Genomic DNA, 19180 nt, shown 5'->3' on the forward strand with positions numbered 1-19180 from the left:
TCTTCTGCTGAGATAACCACAACTACTAATCAAGTATACGTGTACAAGGGCACAGGATTAAACCTCCACCAAGCTTGAGTCAGGGTTTGAGAGCAGCTAAACACATGCACAGCATGGTCAAAATTAAACACACACACGCACCCACGCACACACACGTGCCATGAAAATACAGATGTGTCTACTTCGGTGAACTAATTCATCACACTTTACCATGCCTCGTTTTTTTAATCTCAGGGGCATAAAATTACCTCCTGTTGAACTGAGGACTTAGATTCAACAGTGCCCAACAATTGTTTTTCCAGAAACGAGAATCATGATCAGTCTTCTTTGTACTCAACTGTTAACCATTTTTAAAATTAGGCATTTTTCTTAATTGTACTATCCAGCGCAGTTTTACATGAATTTATCATTTCAGGTATTAACATAGGGTTAATAGACTGCATGGATTCTTCAGATTTTACACTTAAAAATATATTGTAATAGCTCAAGTCTACTTTACCAAGAAAAGTATGTGCATTACCAGTAATAAGACATACAAAAGATTTTCATGTATCTTGAAGTATTTACATTATGAATAATCCCAAGCTATTTGAAAAATATTTTCAGGTCTCAACAATTATTTAAAAAGCACCTTTAACACTTCATAATTATGGCATCACGGTGGTATTGTTAATCTTATAAATCTAGAGTTCTGGTGTTCTTTTCAATTAGACATTTTCACTTGGCTTATTTTTCTTTTATTCAAAATATGAAAAGGTATGCTAGTCATTGAGTAGGCGAATGACAGAAGTTGTTAAATAGTTTTTAACAACATACATTGCCACATTTTAATTTGCCTGCCTTAATTTTCAAATAACTCTTGAAAAGTATTGATAGTTAAGGGGCTGCAAACTAAGCAAAAATTAAGAACAAAATATTCTAAATAACTGAAGAAACTTATTAGGAGGCATCCTAAGCCGTTCTGTTTTCATGTAAACAACTGCTTTAACACTGCTAAAATACATGTGTCTCATTTTGCACTTTTTCTATTTCTTAAAAAAAATCAGTAGGAACAATTAAGAAATACTAGGGACTCAATGAAGTATTGCAATAATGTTTAATCGATACTGATGCATTTGTCCTTGACACACTGACCGTGTCATCAGGCTACTGTCATGTGATATCATGTCATTTCTCCACCTGGCTCATGACCTTGTCCTCTAAATGACCTAAAGCTTCCCTCAAGTAGCAGGAGGCCCCTCCCCGCTGTCTCAGCAAGGTCGAACGGGTCAGCGTGTCCTCATCTATAATCCACCACCATTTGTCAGCAGGGAGGCTGGAGGAGGCAGGCTTGCTACAAGGGGAGAATGCCCAATTAGGCAGCTGTCACACAAAGCATAGGCTGCAAAATTATCCCCTGTCAAAAGAAAGAGCAGCTGCGGGTGCCAATTACAGCAACCTTTCAACCCTTTAGGTACTGGAAACTACACAGAAGTAAATGAAGAACAATTAGTGATAACAAATCGATGAATTAGGACAGTAAATTAGAAATTACTAGCAGGTGAGCTTGGGTCATACATGACATTTAGGGCACACCAGACTCCAGGCAAGGGCAGGATGCAATGAATCACACTAACCATTTCCTCACATATAGATTTCCCCTCCAATATTTTCTTTTTGCAAACCTGAGATCTTTAAAATACCCATACCTAAAAATATGTATCTTAATATACACACCTTTTCATTTCATGGACCCCCAAAATTGTTTCTCAATAGGAGAAAAATCCTTCAGAATAATAAGTCTAGTTCATTCTAACTTGTTTTCACACAGTCCAACATGTTATCCCCTCAAACAAATTTCTTAAGTGTGGCCCACAAAATCCAAAATATCAGTTTAAATCATCACACTTAAAATATTGTACTTGTCCTGATTCTACTTCAGTCAAAAAGCAACTGGGTATAAATTCTGAGAAAACTGCTTTGCTAATATCATAATGTTGAAGGTAACTTTCTCTACACAATGTCATTTTGTGGATAAAAAAATAACTGCCATGTGTGCTTCTATACATAATACACATAAAGAAAATATCAACCACAAAATTACTCTCTTAGATCGTTCTGCTCCAATCCTGCAGAGGTGATACACATTAAGTCTCAAGCACAGAAAGCCAATGCACTTGGACTTCGTCCAACTAATTTATTTGGTAGTTAACATTCGCAGGCAGCTAAGGAGGAACATGGGGAAACAAGCCCCACCAAGGGGAGCAGATCCAATATGGCTACTGAGTGTTCATGGACATGGTTTCATTGTGCCTTAAAATGTCATGCATGTTCAGAAACAACTTTCTTAAAGTCCATTTTTAACTAAGATTAATTTTTTTTTTCCATAGAAAAAAGATGGTCTTCCTACATCAATTCTTTGAAAGTTGAGAAACCTGAATGATATGTGCTGTTATTTCTAAAGAGGCAGGAGAAAATTGCTTAACTAGACTTCTAAATCACAAATGGATAAAAGTGAGGAAGAGAGAAGGTGAGGCAATAAAGAAGCACTTTACTCACCCACCTCCAACACATTATAAATAAATCACAGTTGCCAGAGGGAAAAGTGTGTAATTCCTAGTTCCTAAGTCAAGCCATGTGATAATGTTTCTAGGAGATAGATGTCATGGGGAGAAAACTTCTCCCTGAAAAGTTTATCTGAAAATTTGATTTATAAATTATATTTCATCATTTAAAAACTGGGCATTTATAAATTCTCTTAAGTTTAGAATGCAACCCTCTAAAGTCAGACATAAGGAATTCAAAGCAATGACAAATAGATAGGAATGAAGGAGTTAATGCCTTTAGAATTCAGCTTCCATCATACATGGGTGACTATCTCTTTAAATAATTTAAATCCTCTCCATCAACTACAAAGCTGTTTTGAAGCCATTTAGCTTTGTTCTTTACATGTGTTCTAATTAAGAAATGACCTTGTCATCACACACACCAGAAATCCGGGATTATTTCCTACAGCAAAAATTCACAGAGCCCCCCAAAGAAGAAAAAGGGGGGTAAAAAAGACTTCTTCCTCAGTTCCTCACTAAAGGAAGTTGTTGGTTGGTTGAACGCTGAGGCAGTTTCACCGCATAATTTTTTTTGTTGTTGTTGAATGTCACAGGGCGGGTTAGTGTGACCTTGAGCTGCATCAGCAGCACAGCAAGGGTCGAGATGCCTGCAGGCGCCCTTGTACTGGATTTGCAAGACAAAAACCTTCAAACTGGCTGAAGGACATCTTAAATCTCTTCAAAGGTTTTCCGAACTAATCTGGGCTGCTCTTAGCAGGATCTGTGCCAGTGTGAGAAGCAAAATTAAAAACAAGGTCTTTGACAGGATGTTGTCTCCTCTTAACCCTTCCCAGGCAGAATAGAACAAACCACCAGCATTCTGGAGAGAGGGTTTACCTAGAAGCATTCTTTCATAACAAATTATGTAAGCAGACAATCACAAAGAATGGGGCAGTTATTAGTTCTCAAAAGTAAACAACCCTTCCATTGTGCTTATTAAAGAATTCAGGTCGAATTCTTTCTTGACTATATTTCAGTGTAGTGAATGTAAAACTTAAAGCTCTATTTGTATCTTTCAGATTTGTAGCACAGTGATAGGTTAAGACTACAAAATATTTCCATCAATATTTATCTCTAGAATTTTTATTTTTTAAAAAAATACATGGTTTTAGTTGGTTAAGTCACAAACTTCATGCATACTGCATATAGCTTACTAAAATTACAGGTAAGGAAAATTACATTATAGCATGTTTACTAAATTTCTTATTCCCAACATGATGAATACATTCTTAAGATGGAAAAAAAAAATCATTAGAATAGTGAGTAACACAAGTAAAACAAGGTAAAGTAATCTCGGTCTTGTTATAAAAACATCAGCATGACATTTGATGTTTTAGCATTACCAGTGCATGGGCCAAAAGAGAAAGTATTAATGCCAGTAGAGGGTGTTTGATTCTTCCCTGGCAATGCTCTCAAAATTTAATTTAGTAGCTAAAGTAGGCAAATGTTTAAATCATTACTCTAGAACAACAAAAGGAAAAAGATGAATAAAATAGTCCTGGCTTTCAAGAAATAAATAGTCTGGTGGAACGAACAGCTGTAATGCTTAAATCACAATATATGCTAAAATCAGTGTGTCTCCATCTATAACATGCTGGTTTGTCATCATCAGATATAAGGTATGTCATGATTAGTTCTAAAGAGTATTTAGTGTAAGTATTTAGTGTTAAGTACAGAATTTAATAAGGTCTAAGAGGTTGCAAATTATTCCCCTTTAAAAAACCAGACTAAATAAATTCAAGATAACTTGGGTAATAACCACACTTTCACTCACTTGGATTCAGGTATGTTTTCCTAAACAGGACAGGAAAAGGACAGAGTAATAACACCTAGTGAGTAAATAAGACCCGAGAGTGCACAGTGCCGGTGATTTTCTTCCTTAGTCTCTGTGCCAAAGGAGAGAGAGTATATACTGTGCTAAATGCAATGACTGAAATATGTAAAAAGTGCTCTAGGAACACAGATAGGCTGTAACTAGGTTTTTAGTTCATATGTACACATGCAGGTGGTGGTCAGTGATGGTTAAAAAATGAGTAAGGGTTAGCCAGGCAGAAGAGAATGGCAGCCATTCTAGGGTCCAGAAATAGCACTCAAAGGCAAGGAAGAGCTGAGTGTGACACAGGAAGTGTGGTAGTCCAATGGGAGTGGAGATTAGGCTGGAAATGCAACTGGGACCAAGGACTTTGAATCAAGGCCATGCCAAGAAGCTGGCCTTTATCTGGTGGGTTTCCTTACAAGCAATGGTATTATTAAAAGCATATTAGAAAAACAAAACCAGAAGCTATGGGAGTTGTTGATAGCTTGGAGGGAAGAAGAAACTGTAGATCAGTTAGTGCACTGCCATGGTCAAAATAAGGCAAAGGCAGGAGAGTTGAAGAAAAAGACAGCTCTGGAAACAATGAAGGCTGCTTTGAATATTTAAAAACCAATTTGTTTAACATAAACAGTGCTATAAGATAGGGTGTTATTTCATAGCAACTTTATTGAATCAAAGATAAAAACGATAAAAATAATTACTATATCTCAAGCCTAGGTTTGATAAACACTGTGCTAAAAAAATGATTTCTACAAAGTTTCAAAAAAGTAGTAATTCTTACAGGGGTGCTTTAAAGAGTCAGAATCAGATCCTGTTTGAAGTCTGAATTTTGTACTTTGAACTATCAACCTTCATTAAGTATTAGGTAAGGGTTTTGCTTACTAAGACAGTAACATGTACCTTTTCAGAACAGTGTGAGAGCGTATTTCCCTTGGCTATAAGACAGAGATGTCCGACTTAAATTATAATGTGGTTCTTGGAGCTAAGAGTTCTATCCAACGCTAATGAGAAAAAAAATTAACTCAGCAAACATTTATTGAGTCCCGACTACATTTAGGACACAGAATTAAAAAATAAAAACTACCCAACATTCTATCAGCTTCACGTTTTTAGATGATCACTCATAATGATATCAAGTCCTCAAATTCCAGCTTGCATGACATCATCACACAATAAAAAGACTTATGAGTAAAAACAGTATGAAGCTGTCAGTAAATCAAGTGTCGGAACTAGCAGCCATCTTGGTATTCCGATCCAGCTAAAAGGTACACAACGCATTCCCAGAACCCTCAGGGAAGACCCAGCACCAATGTAATTTGAAGAGCGTCGTCAGATACTCTAGAGACTGACTGTCCCGCTAAGACCTCAGAAAGAATTTAACAGAGTATCAGCCAAGGTAAGAGGGTAGGGAGTAAAACAGAACAGGAGTCACCAGGGCCAAGTAAATATCTGCCAGAGAGCAGACTGTACTCTCAGAAAAGGACCGCCAGCATCAGGGATCAGGTTGAGGCAAGCGGAGGGGAAGGTCACACAAAGGAGAGAACGAAAGACTTGAGGGGAAGCCTACTCAATCCTGCAAAATAACACATCAACTTCATTTTGTGAAACTTTTTTAAACGACCAAACCTCTGAAACCTCTGGAGTTGGGTGAATCACCGTAGAAGAAGTATTAGAAGGTACACAAATCATAAAGAGGACTTGAAAGCCGGGGTAGGGGGGAAATTGACAAGGCAAAACTAGGAATGACCTTACTGAGTATCCACAAATAAAATGACTTCTCCTTGAGTAAGCATCTCTGTCTTACAGCTGCCAAGCCAACGCTGGCAGTAAGTTTCAGCACATTCTAGGTCTAGACATTAATAGAAAAGTGGGTAATATGATACACCGTGCAGTTATTAAAAAAAAACTTATTAGTCTACAAACACAAAAGCAAGGTTAACATTATTGGAATAAAAATATAGAAGATTCTGTTCGCAATTAGACAAGCGAATTGCCGTAATACAGCAGTTCTCAAAGGGTGGTCCAAGGATGCCAGGGGTGGCCATGACCCATTCAGGAGGCACATGAGGAAAAGACTACTTTCATACTACTAAATGTTATCTGGCTTTTGGTATCATTCCTTCATAAGTGTACAGTAGAGTTGTCTAGAGGCTATATACATGGAATGCATCCTTGTGTTAACTCTTGTTTTAAATTTTTTCTCAGTTTAAATTTCTAATATGATAAATATCAGTTGATATGAATCTCATAAATAAAAGCTCTCTTGGGTCCTTGATAATTTAAGAATATAAAGTTGTCTTGAAAGCAAAAAGTCTGAAAGCTGCTGCTATTAATAGTTGAAAAGTACAATGTTGGTTTTCTTCAAACATAATCTCTTCTAATTTCAAGAATTTCCACTATAATTATGGCAGATAAATATTGTTCTCTGTGCAGAATGTCCCTAAGACCAAGACGAGGAAAGAAAAGAAAGAACTTTCTGAAAAGATGAGTAAACTAAGGAGGATATGAAAAATCTCCCATCTCTAGAGTCGCTATTATTCTGAATTTACCATACAAGGAGTAACAAATGTACAAATATTTATAAAGAAGCTGCTATGTTGTTGAGAGCTGAAGTTATAAGGATAACTAAGTGATAAACCAGCCCTTAGTGGCCTCACAATCTCATCGGGAAAAAACAGATCAACAACATAGTGAGATGCTACTAAAAAGAAGGCATGGACAAAGTGGAGAAAGCACTGAAAGACACAATTTTTGGAAGAAGACTGAGTGGTAAGACAGGGAACACCATTTTTAGTGAAGGTTCTTCTCTACAGAGGCTGCATGTGAACTGACTAGGGGCAAACAAGGCTTTCTCAATTAGAAAAGAAGCTTCAGTATTCTTCAGAAAGTAGGAGGACCAATAAGCCCAGTCCAGGAAGCACAATGGCATAGACTATGTTCTAGAAACTTTAAGTAATCACCTCCAAGAATAAAAATTGCCAGTAATGACAAACTTTTATAGAATATGACAAAATAATTTGATGGCATGTTCTATAAAAGTTATAATTAAATTTAATGATGAAAGATGTGGACTTAGATTTTGTAGTCTTGTTAAAAACTTCTGTCATATAGCTTTTTAAAAAGACAATAAAAGTGAGTTACTAAAAAAAATAAAATAGAAACAGACAAATTATTGGCCTTTACTGCAGACATTTTGAGAAGTACTAGCTTGGAGGACAGGCTAGAAGATGGCAGGTGGGGAGGAGGTGCAGAGACGGGCGGCAAGAGCAGGAGACAAAGCTTCAAGCTAGAAGCTTACATAGACTGTACTATGAACATTTTTTTAAATAAATAAATGCAAAAAGGAAGCAAACGAGGTTTGAAAATTACTCATATACCTCTAATCCAGAATGAAGAAATTCTAGTTATCTAAATAAAATGCATAAGCTCTGACGTTAGAATCAGAAAATTTTCAGATATGCAAACCACAGGCCACATTGTTGAAGGGCAAATGTAGCAGAGAATCAAGGAGACTATCAGGTTCACAACAGTTAATTTCAGTGAAAAAAGACCAGGGTCTGTGTAAGAAGAGAAGGTGTATTGACAGTTTGATCAACACTTTTAAAATTATTTTGATTCCTTCATTTGAAACCTTTCATGGAAGAGGAAAAAAAAAACCTGAGTTGATATGGAGGCTTCGCATATAGCGACTTTATAAAATCTGAGTTGATATGGAGGCTTAGTCTAGTAGGGATCTTCCTCCCCAAACAACGTAAGTTATATCAATTAAGATACTAAGTAAAAGACTTAAGGAAAAGTCAATTCTTTAAAGATATCAAATTTAAAAAATGTTAATTGTATTAATGTTTCCCATAGTAACAGTAAGTTAGGATTAAGGAAGGTCTATTACTTTTCTATGTTCATTATGCTATTGCAATTGCTACATTATTTTTGATCAGACAAGTAACACAAGTAAGCTGGAGTTTTAGGAAGATCTGGTGGTTGTGAAAGACTCGAACAAGGATGTCAGTAAAGAGGCCTGCCAGCACAAGAGCTCCAGATGAGAAATGATAAGACTCTGAACGAAGATGGCTGGCTGTGAGAAAGGGAATTAAGAGTGGATGGAAGCAATGCTGGAAACTAACAATGATTCATTTGAGCCAAGCATACAGATTTTCTTACCAGGGTTATCCACAAGGCCAGGAAAACACTAGTGAGAAGGCCAAATTGGTTTACGGCAATTAATTCCAACTAGGACAACTCACCCAGATTATAAATTGATCTTTCTTTCACCAGCATCATGTTTCTACTAAAAATCTGGTGTGAAAATTTAAACACATTTTACAAAGAGTTATTTCTTAAACAAATAAAAAAAAATATGACTTTGAGGAGTGTTTTATGAAGTTGGACAGGCATTCCATGTATACAATTAGCCTACTTTACCAACCTCGTAACCCAGCTCATCAGTACTGGCACTTTTTTTTTGAGATGGAGTCTTGCTCTGTCGCCCAGGCTGGAGTGCAGTGGCGCAATCTCAGCTCACTGCAAGCTCCACCTCCCGGGTTCACGCCATTCTCCTGCCTCAGCCTCCCGAGTAGCTGGGACTACAGGTGCCCGCCATGGCGCCCAGCTAATTTTTTGTATTTTTAGTATAGACAGGGTTTCACCATGTCAGCCAGGATGGACTCGATCTCCTGACCTCGTGATCCGCCCGCCTCGGCCTCTCAAAGTGCTGGGACTGCAAGTGTGAACCACCACGCCCAGAGTACTGGCCCTTTTTTAAAAAATAATTTTACATAGATATTTTATGTCTGACAGGAAAGTTTTAAACTCAAGACATCTATTCTACTACAATAGTTGTCAAAAATTTAATCAAACTAGAAAAACGTACAATAGAGAACTCGTCCTAGTGGAAAACCATGACATATAACAATAAAAATTCCATTAGAGAAAATTAGTATATTCAAATGTTTAAGCTAAATTGATTTATGATCATTCAGTTAACACTACCCAAAATATTCTCTGTTTTTGTATCAGCAATTTTATCAAAATTAGCTAAGAAATATACACTGAGATAAACAACACAGAAAGTATATAAAGTCCTATAAAATATAAAAAAGGGTGAATTCATTTTGTTAGTTACTCCATATGATAATTGTATCTCTTTCAAAAGAAGGAGCTAACAAAAGAGCAAGGGAAACATGGCCTAAGACACTAAAAGGCTTTTTAAACACTTCATTCTTTATTTAGTTTGCAATATTCAATTAATTACATCCTTTTTCCTCCCAATCATTATCTTTGAGCTTTCAGTCAAAAAAAATTACTATACTTAAAAATATAACATGAGTGTTTTGCAGGGTATGACAAACTATAGTAAAAACCTCATAAAACATTAGTTTAGAATCCTCAACTTGTCAAATACTCATCTCCTGAGACATACCAGATCCTCCTTTTGGAGACACAGTCCACTGGTTAATGAAAGGCATATTGAAAAGACATTCTATACTTTGACCCAACATCTCCCAAGCTTATTTGACCATGGACTGTTCATTTAAAAGGAAAACATATTTAACACAACATGTTTTAGAAAAAACACATTTGACATAATCATCTTTAAAATCTAAAAACATTTAAAAAATGTGAAAGGAATATAGAAAATCACTACTAGTAATTTGTTTTTATAAATTTTTAGTTTTCAAAGTTGTTCACTATACATTATAATGTCTTTTTTTTTTTTTTTTTTTTTTGAGACGGAGTCTTTCTCTGTCACCCAGGCTGGAGTGCAGTGGCACGATCTTGGCTCACTGCAACCCCGACTGCCGACTTAAGTGATTCTCCTGCCTCAGCCTCCCAAGTAACTGGGACTACAGGCACGTGCTACCACACCTGGCTAATATTTGTATTTTTAGTAGAGACAGGGTTTCACCATACTGGTCAGGCTGGTCTTGAACTCCTGACCTCGTGATCTGCCCACCTTGGCCTCCCAAAGTGCTGGGATTACAGGTGTGAGACACCATGCCTGGCTGTCTTTTTTTTTAATATGGAAGAAAAATCTAAATTTGACAATTTTCTAAGAACAACTCATTGGCTGTGTATATTTACCAGATGGCTACCTATAATTTACTTATCCAACTCTTAGTTGAATCCAGTGAGCATTGCTTATCATTCTGGCTACGTGGTAAAACAAAGGTGTTGAAAATTAAGAACAACAACAAACCAATCATATCTTGTGGCGGGGCGGTCACAGGAATATGCATGATTATAATGTTAATTTTAATAGAATTAGAAGTTCAGAAATGGGGTTCAATATCAACTGTTTCATCAAATATAAAAGCAGATTTCAGACTGCCAACCAGTGATTAACACCTAATTATATCTGAATAAAAAAATTGTAGTATTTACAAATAATTGCGTCATTGATTTTAAATTCCAATTATAGGTAAAAAAATAAATGAATATATGAAAAGTGACTTGCAACCAAATAATTATTAGTAATTTTATGCAGTCTTTTAAAAAATAACGTTTTAAAGATTTTCTTGATGAAATTACAAGAAAAGCTAAGCATTTAAGTGGGTGATTAAAATAACTTCATTACTAGGTTTTCTGAACATTATCAGAATAGTGAAGAAAAAGCAGTTAGGATTATCCATATGAGGCCTACAGGTAAAGAGCAAATTTGGCTCAAAGTTGCCATTCCCTTTTTGAAACACTGTGGTCAGATAAAACATGGTGAATTTCAGCATGCTGTATCTGCTCTCTCTCTCTGACCAGAGTTTTTCAGTTAGCTAGATGAAACTGAACTATTCACAACTGATTATGAGCACAATAATCAATCATTATGCCTTTACCTAGTTCACTTGGATTTCTCCTTCCCAGAAATAAGCAGCATAAGGTCCAAGAGCTTAAGACATGACAAATTCATTTAGGTTGTAGCTATACTAGAAAACAGGAGTGTTAATCCAAGTAGAATTAACCACTCGCTCATCGTCTTTTTTGTTGCTCTGCCCACCTACTTGTGTTAATTTAATCCAATTACTTTATCATTTCTCAGAAATGCTAATAATGCTCTTTCCTTTGTAAGAGGAATTTTAATAATTCCAAAAGTAATCACTGGCCTATACTATAATAAACACACAATAATCAAACATGCTTCTATTTTTCCTCAAAACGGTAATTAACTTTTTATCTGAAATCAGGGATTGCTATTTTAGGATTTGTATTAACTGTCCATTTTCTCTGGTGTTTGATAAATCGAATTAAGTGTTATCAACAAAAATACTATTTCTTCTTTCAAGCTTTCCAATTCCTCTCTCCAGAAGTAATCTACACACTGAATTCTCAAGAATATTTTTCTCCATTTCTCTTACAGCATTTAACCTCTTTTACTGTTTGATTACATTATTTATCTACATTTATTCTTTCCATATAAGTTCCTTAAAGGAAGGATTGTATCTCTTTCATTTTTTAAACCACATTGCCTGATGAAATAACTTGCACAGATGAAGTACATAATACATATTTTGAATTATAAGCTAATTTATAACCGAGAAAGAATTGTCTGAAATATATTAAAGTCATAATGATTAAGCCTTAAGAACTCAGGAAAAAAATATTCTCACCGTCTGTCTCCAAGCTCTGAGCCTCTGCTTTCTGAGAAAGAAAATTGAGAAGGCTGTTGAAAAGTAGCTCTGATGTCATCCGGAGTCTTCAGATTCCCTGTCCTCCTTCAGTCAAGTGTGCATCTTAACAAGAGGGAAAAGATAGTTTGGCATCTATTCCAAACCAGATTCTGGAATACCTTTTGATCAAGTTCAACTTATCCCATTACCTTTTCTTGTTCAAGTTCAATGCAAAAGTAGTCATTTGACAGAAAAATATCAATTGTTTATGAATGCTCGTTCATTAACAGAAAGCAATAGATCTCTGCTTTCCAGGTAATAATCGATAAAAGTAGCTGCTTCAACAAAATAAGCTGTGAAAAAGGTTTACAGTTGCTAGGATGTGTTTATTAACCTTTGTTAATTTCAAATTTCTTAGCGTGCTGTGCTAAATTAATTAATTTACATACAAAAAATTATAAATCCTCCTAAACGTGTATTTCTTAAAAAAAAAAAAAAAAAAGAATAGCTATAGTTTTCTTATATGGAACTTTTTCAGTTTCAAAATACCAAGTATGTAATCTTTGCAGCAAAAAAATTGGTAATAAATATCAAATGCCCTATATATCCATAAAAAGATTTACACAATGCCCAAAGTAGATTTATTTTTAATAGTCAAAAACTGGAAACAACTGAAATGCCCATCAATAGGTGAATGAATCATATGGTATATCCATACAATATAATTTTACTACTCAGTATCAAAACAGAATACACACAACACATACAGAAAATAAATATGGATGAATCTCAAAATAATTACCCTGAGTGCAAGAAGCCAGACAAAAATAAACATATTTTGTGTGACTCCATTTGGATAACATTCCAGAAAATGCAAATTCATCTATTGTGAAAGAAAATAGATCAGTGGGGTTGCCTGGGGATGAAGGATGCCCAAGGGAGGGATTACAAAGAAATGTCATCTTAATGGTGGTGATGGTTTCACAGGTGTACACACATGTCAAAATTTGTCAGATTGTTTCTTAAATATGTGCAGTTTATTCATCAACTATACCTCGATAAAACTCTAACAAAAATTAAATGCCTTAACATGTTACATGTCCGTTGATGCAGCAATTCCATGTCTAAGATTTATCCTAATTAAAAAAATCATGGAGGATAGGTGTAAATATTTAGCCATAAGGATGTTCAAAATACATATTATTATATTTGTGCAGTGCACTGTATACAGCCATAAAATGTCAAAATGAAAAAATTAGAAATAGTTAAATAAACTACAGTATATTACATCATGGAATATTATGTAGTCATTAAAATATTATACAAGAAAATTAAATTATATGAAATTATATACTATATAAGTGATAAAAACAGGAAACAACATTATTTCAGCATAATTGAATTTTTGTTTTAAACAAAAGTAAATGCAGTAATTATTTCTGCATTTAGAGGTAATTATTATTTTTTCTTTTTGCTGATTTGCATTTTCTAATTTCTCTACAGTAAATACATAGGTTCATATTACTTTTCTAACAAACAACACAAATAAAATGATGCAAATAGGAAAAAATCTAAAATTGTCCACTCCCTAATACAAGTATAAAACTCCTAAGAGGCAGTGCACAATATAGATGTAGTTCTGAGCTATCACACGGCCACCAGCAGCACCCTACTAAATAGCTGTGGGAAAGAGACAGGTCTGACACATAAATGGGAGCATCGTTAATTGAGTAATGCTTTACCAGTTACAAAATGCTATCATGGACATGACTGTATTTGATTTTCACAACTCAGTGAAATGAGCAGAGATTCCATTTCATAGAGGAGCAACAGATACTGAGCAGGGCTGGTTAAGTCATATGCCCCAAATTATAGATCTTGGACTCAATCAAATCTTGACTATAAATTCAGATAGGAATTCTAAGAAGAGTAGGAAACAATCACTTGCCCTGATTATATATACCTAGAAGGATGTGATTCACACATCAACTTAACAATAACCATATTTGTAATTACATGAGTACTCCTATTAGAATGTGGTAGGGACCTTGGTAATTTCTGAAGTCTCCAATCCCCAGTCTCTGAAGCAATACTCAAGGCACGCCCATCTTCCCGTTATCAACATTATCTACCAACTCACTGAAATTCCAGTAGAATTTAACTGTTCAAGTTTTCAATTACCTTTTTTCCTTCTTGAAAAAAGATTATAACCTTTTATTTTAAAGTTGGAACAAGAAAGTAACCATAACTATAGTTGAGAACGCTAGCCGGGCGCAGTGGCTCACACCTGTAATCCCAGCACTTTGGGAAGCCGAAATGGGCAGATCATGAGGTCTGGAGATCGAGACCATCCTGGCTAACAAGGTAAAACCCCATTTCTACTAAAAATACAAAAAAATTAGCTGGGTGTGGTGGCGGGCACCTGTAGTCCCAGCTACTCGGGAGGCTGAGGCAGGAGAATGGTGTGAACCTGGGAGGCAGAGCTTGCAGTGAGCCAAGATCACGCCACTGCACTCCAGCCCGGGCGACAGAGCGACACTCCGTCAAATAAAGAAAGAAGGAAAGAAGGAAGGAAAGAAAGAAAGAGAGAGAGAGAGAAAAGAAGAAAGAAAAGAAAGAAAGAAAGAAAAGAGAAAGAAAGAAAAGAAGAAAGAAAAAGAATGAAGGAAGGAAGGAAAGAGAATGCTGCAAATAGTAATCTATAAATTGATTACTAGCACTTTAAAATGTGAACTTGCGGGCTAAATCTTTTTTTGGTCTAGGTATATAGATAAGAAACCCTACAAACTGGCATATTCTATAAAGAAAACCACCAACTCCTGAGAAGGGTAAAAGGAAATATCTCTAGAGGAACATTATTATTATCATTATTATTTTTATTTTTAGAGACGAGGATCTCGCTATGTTGCTCAGGCTGGTCTCAAACTCCTGGGTTCAAATGATCCTCCCAACTCAACCTCCCAAGTAGCTGGAACTACAGGTGTGCACCACGATGCCCAACTTAGAGAAACATTATTAATGAACTGGTCATTATCTGTTGATGACACCATGAGGAATCCTTACAGCTACTACTCTTACCAACACTCCCAGAACTAAGAGACTTAACAGGTAATAACTATAGTTTAATGAGCAATTACTATGTCTCAAACATAACAATAAGCCTTTTACAGATATAATCTTAAAAAAACCCTGTAAGGTGATTATTATCATCCCCAGTTTGTAGATGAGGAAACTGGATTTAAGTTACCCCAAATCACAAAGCCAATAAGAGACTGAGGTGGAATTCAAATCCCAGTATTTTGGAAAAAGACAGGGCCTTGACAGTTCTCTGGAAAATAAATTCTGATTTTTCTCTACTACTGTTCATCTACAATGGTCTCAATTCAGGTAATGCAAAATACTTGGTACTAGCATATGAACTTAATGAGCCTACATTTTCCATGTAAAAAGTTAAAAGTATTCCAAGCCCACAATGTGTATTTGATATTTTGTCACATTCTAGAATTGTTTATGTTAATGGTTGGTCTCTATTAAGACATTGTCCTTATGAGACAAATATATGACCACACAAAAGATAAATTAAAAGAATATTTAAATAAAACCAACAAAAGATAACATAAAATAAACTACTCTAACATTAATACTTAAAGTTTTCCTATATTAATAAGTGAGTAAATTAGCCTTCAGTTCAAGTCAGTGAAACTGAATATGCCAGATGTGTTTTGAATCATGACAAGAGGCATGTCTAATGAATAAAATTTTAAATAACTTCATCGTAATTATATTATGAAATATTATACAATCTTTAAAATGGATGTTTTCAAAGACATCCATTTATTTAATAATGTGGTAAAATTATCAGAATACAATGATAAGAAAGCAAGATACTATTCATCTGAGTTGAACAAATTGCTAAACAAATTAGAAGGCTAGACACTATGCTAGGTGCTGGAATTACAACATGAATAAGACGAACACAGTTCCCATGGGAAAGAGACAGGAAAGAAGCAAACAGAAAATAAAATAATTGAAGATTTCAAACAAAGCAAGAGGTAGAGAGGAAGCTACTTTACATAAAGTGATAAGGAAAAGCAAAAGCTTCTCTGAGAAAATGACATTTAAGCTGAGAAGGCCCTAGTCATACAAAGAATAAAGTGAAGAGAATTTCCAATAAAAGAAATAGTGTATGCAAAGGACGTGCCTGCTTAAGGAACTGAGAGATGACCAAAGTAGGTAGTAATGAGCAAGGAAAAAAATGGTAACAAATTAGGTCAGAGATGTGAGCATAAAGTACGATCTCAAATTTGTTTTTTAATGTGTTACCCCACACACACCATACTGAAGGGACAGAGAACACAATGATAACAGTGATATTCTAGATGGTAGGAAAAGGAGTTGGGGTTATTTTCCCTTAATATTTCCACATGCTCCAAAATAGGCTGCATAAACATTACAATGAGAAAAAATATGGCTAGAACTTCCAGTCTAGTGTTGAAAAGAAGTGGTGAGCGCAAACATTCATGCTTTGTCCCCATTTTACGGAGAAAAAATTCCACCTTCCACTATTAATTATTATACAGCTGTAGTATATAATACAGCTGCTATTCCCTCCTCCCTATGTGTAGTTTTTGAGTTTTGTTTGTTTGCTTTTATCACTGATGTGTTGGATTTTGTCAAATGATTTCTCCTGTATCTATCGAGATAATTATGTGAGTTTTTACTCTTTTATGTGGGTTTTTAGTCTTTTAGTCTATTAATAATATATTATTATATTTATAATATATATAATTATTATATTAATTGTTTCAGTGTTAAAACAATCTTTCCTTTCTAAGATAATTGCCTACAACTAATATCATACTAATGGTGAAAGACTGAATGCTTTCCCCACCTAAGATCTGAAGAAGACAAGGATATCTGATGTCTACTCAGTGCAACAAATATAAAGATAGACTGAAAAAGAAGTCAAAATTATCCTTATATGCAGGTAACATGATCTTGCTTGCCAATAACTCTAAGGACTCTACAAGAAACCCAAAATAAATAATAAAAAAAAAAGTTCAGAAAGGTTTATGACAAGATCCACAATCAACTGCTTTTCTTTTTTTTTTTTTTTTTGAGACACAGTCTCACTCTGTCGCCCAAGCTGGAGTTCAATGATGCAGTCTTGGCTCACTGCAACCTCTCCCTCCCAGGTTCAAGCAACTCTCCTGCCTCAGTCTCCCAAGTAGCTGGGATTACAGGCATGCACCACCATGCCTGGCTAATTTTGTATTTTTAGTAGAGACGGGATTTCACTGTGTTGGTCAGGCTGGTCTTGAACTCCTGACCTCAGGTGATCCACCCACCTAGACCTTCCAAAGTGCCGGGATGACAGGCATAAGCCACCGCACCTGGCCATTAAATTTATTCTTAAGCTTTATTCTTTTTGTTACTCTTGTGGCTGAATGGAATTTATTTTTGGATGGTTTGTTGCCAGTATATAAGAAATGCAGCTGGGCACGGTGGCTCACGCCTGTAATCCCAGCACTTTGGGAAGCAGAGGCAGGAGTAAAACATGTGCACTCAAAACTACAAAACACTGTTGAGGGAAATTAAAGAAGACTTGTTTATTGGAACAAAGATTCAGTTGATTGAAAGATCCAATATTACTAAGACGTCAATTCTCCCTACATTGATCTACCTAAATGCCATGGTAATCTTTTTCTAGAAATTGGTCCTAAAATATATATGAAAGTATAAAATACCAAGAATAGTGAAACAACTCTGAAAAAGTATGAAGCTGCAGGACTTAAACTTACCTAATCTCAAAACATACTATAAATCTATATGGTAACCAACAGTGTTGGTCCTGCTATAAAGATACACATATAGACAATGGAACAGAATAGAGTTCAGAATAAACTCCCATTCATAGTCATTTGATTTTCGACAAATATGCCACTGCAATTAAAATAATAGTCTTTTTAATACATGGTGCGGTACAGTTAGATATCCATATGTGAAAATAAATAATTAAGTGTAAACCTGTATCTCTCAACATACAAAAATAACTCAAAATGGATTATAGTCTGAACTGTAAAAATTAAAACACAACTTCTAGAAGAAGGAATAGGATAAACTCTTATGACCTTAAGTTACAGAAATATTCCTTAAATAGGAAAACAAAAGCATAATCCATTTAAAAAAATGAAAAATGGAATGTCATCAAATTGAAAGACAATCCACAGAATGGAAGAAAATATATGCAAATCATATAACTGATGAAGATATACTATACAGCATATTTTAAAACCCTTTGAAGTCAGCAATAAGATAAACTAACCAAATTGTTTTTAATGGACTAAAGATTTAAAGGTACTTCACCAAAGAAGACATGTGAATGTTTAGTAAACACATAAAAAGATGCTCATTGTCATCCACTAAAGACATGAAATACTAGTAAAATCACAATGAGAATCCATTACACACTCACTAGAATAGCTATATTAAAAAAAAAAAGACTGAAAAAACTCAAAGGTTGGGGAGGACAGGAAGAAGCTGAAACTCTCCTCCATTGCTGGTGAGAATGTAAAAATGGCATAACCACTTGAAAAACAGTTTGGTGGTTTTTCAAAAAGTTTAAAACATACATGAATGTATAACCTTGCAATGACCCACTAATTTTACACTGGAGTACCTAAGAGAAATGAAAATATATGTCCACAAAAAATCTGCATACAAATGGTGATATCAGCATCAATCATAATAACCAAAAACTGTAAACAAAACAAATGCCCATCAACTATTAAAGGCAAGCATAAAGTGTAACCAACAAAAAAAGGGAATGAACTAATGATTCACGTCACCAAGGATGAACCTCAGAAACTTAATGCTTAGTGAAAGAAGCTAAATACAAAAGATATCTATATTGTATGATTCCAAAAAGATATCTATATTGTATGATTCCATTTATATATGGAATGTCTTAAAAAGCTGAACTGTATGTAGAGAAAGCAGATCACCTCCTGGGGCAGGAGAGGACAGCAGAGATTGGAAATGGGCGTGAAGGACTCTGTGAAGACATGAAAATGTCCTAACGCCGGACTGTGGTGATGGCTGCAACATCTGAGTGCATTGACTCAAAACCTTCCAACTGAACACTTGCAGTGGATGAATTGCTTGATACATGTAAATTATAC

At 35.2% G+C, this 19180-nt stretch overlaps 1 protein-coding gene across 7 annotated transcripts in view; it reads right to left on the reverse strand.

Moving 5' to 3' along the window:
* Positions 1-19180, reverse strand: part of NRIP1 (nuclear receptor interacting protein 1) — a 216895-nt gene that overhangs the window by 153539 nt on the left and 44176 nt on the right. For 5 of the 7 annotated variants that reach the window (XR_010132420.1, XM_055373974.2, XM_031005226.3 and 2 more), the window contains one exon: positions 12000-12122. The exons of the other annotated variants lie outside the window; for them this stretch is intronic. The gene's annotated coding sequence lies outside the window, so the exon portion shown is untranslated. The remainder of the gene's footprint in view (positions 1-11999; positions 12123-19180) is intronic. 7 annotated transcript variants of the gene reach the window in all.

This window comes from Gorilla gorilla, chromosome 22, assembly GCF_029281585.2.
Source record: "Gorilla gorilla gorilla isolate KB3781 chromosome 22, NHGRI_mGorGor1-v2.1_pri, whole genome shotgun sequence".
NCBI classification, from domain to species: domain Eukaryota; kingdom Metazoa; phylum Chordata; class Mammalia; order Primates; family Hominidae; genus Gorilla; species Gorilla gorilla.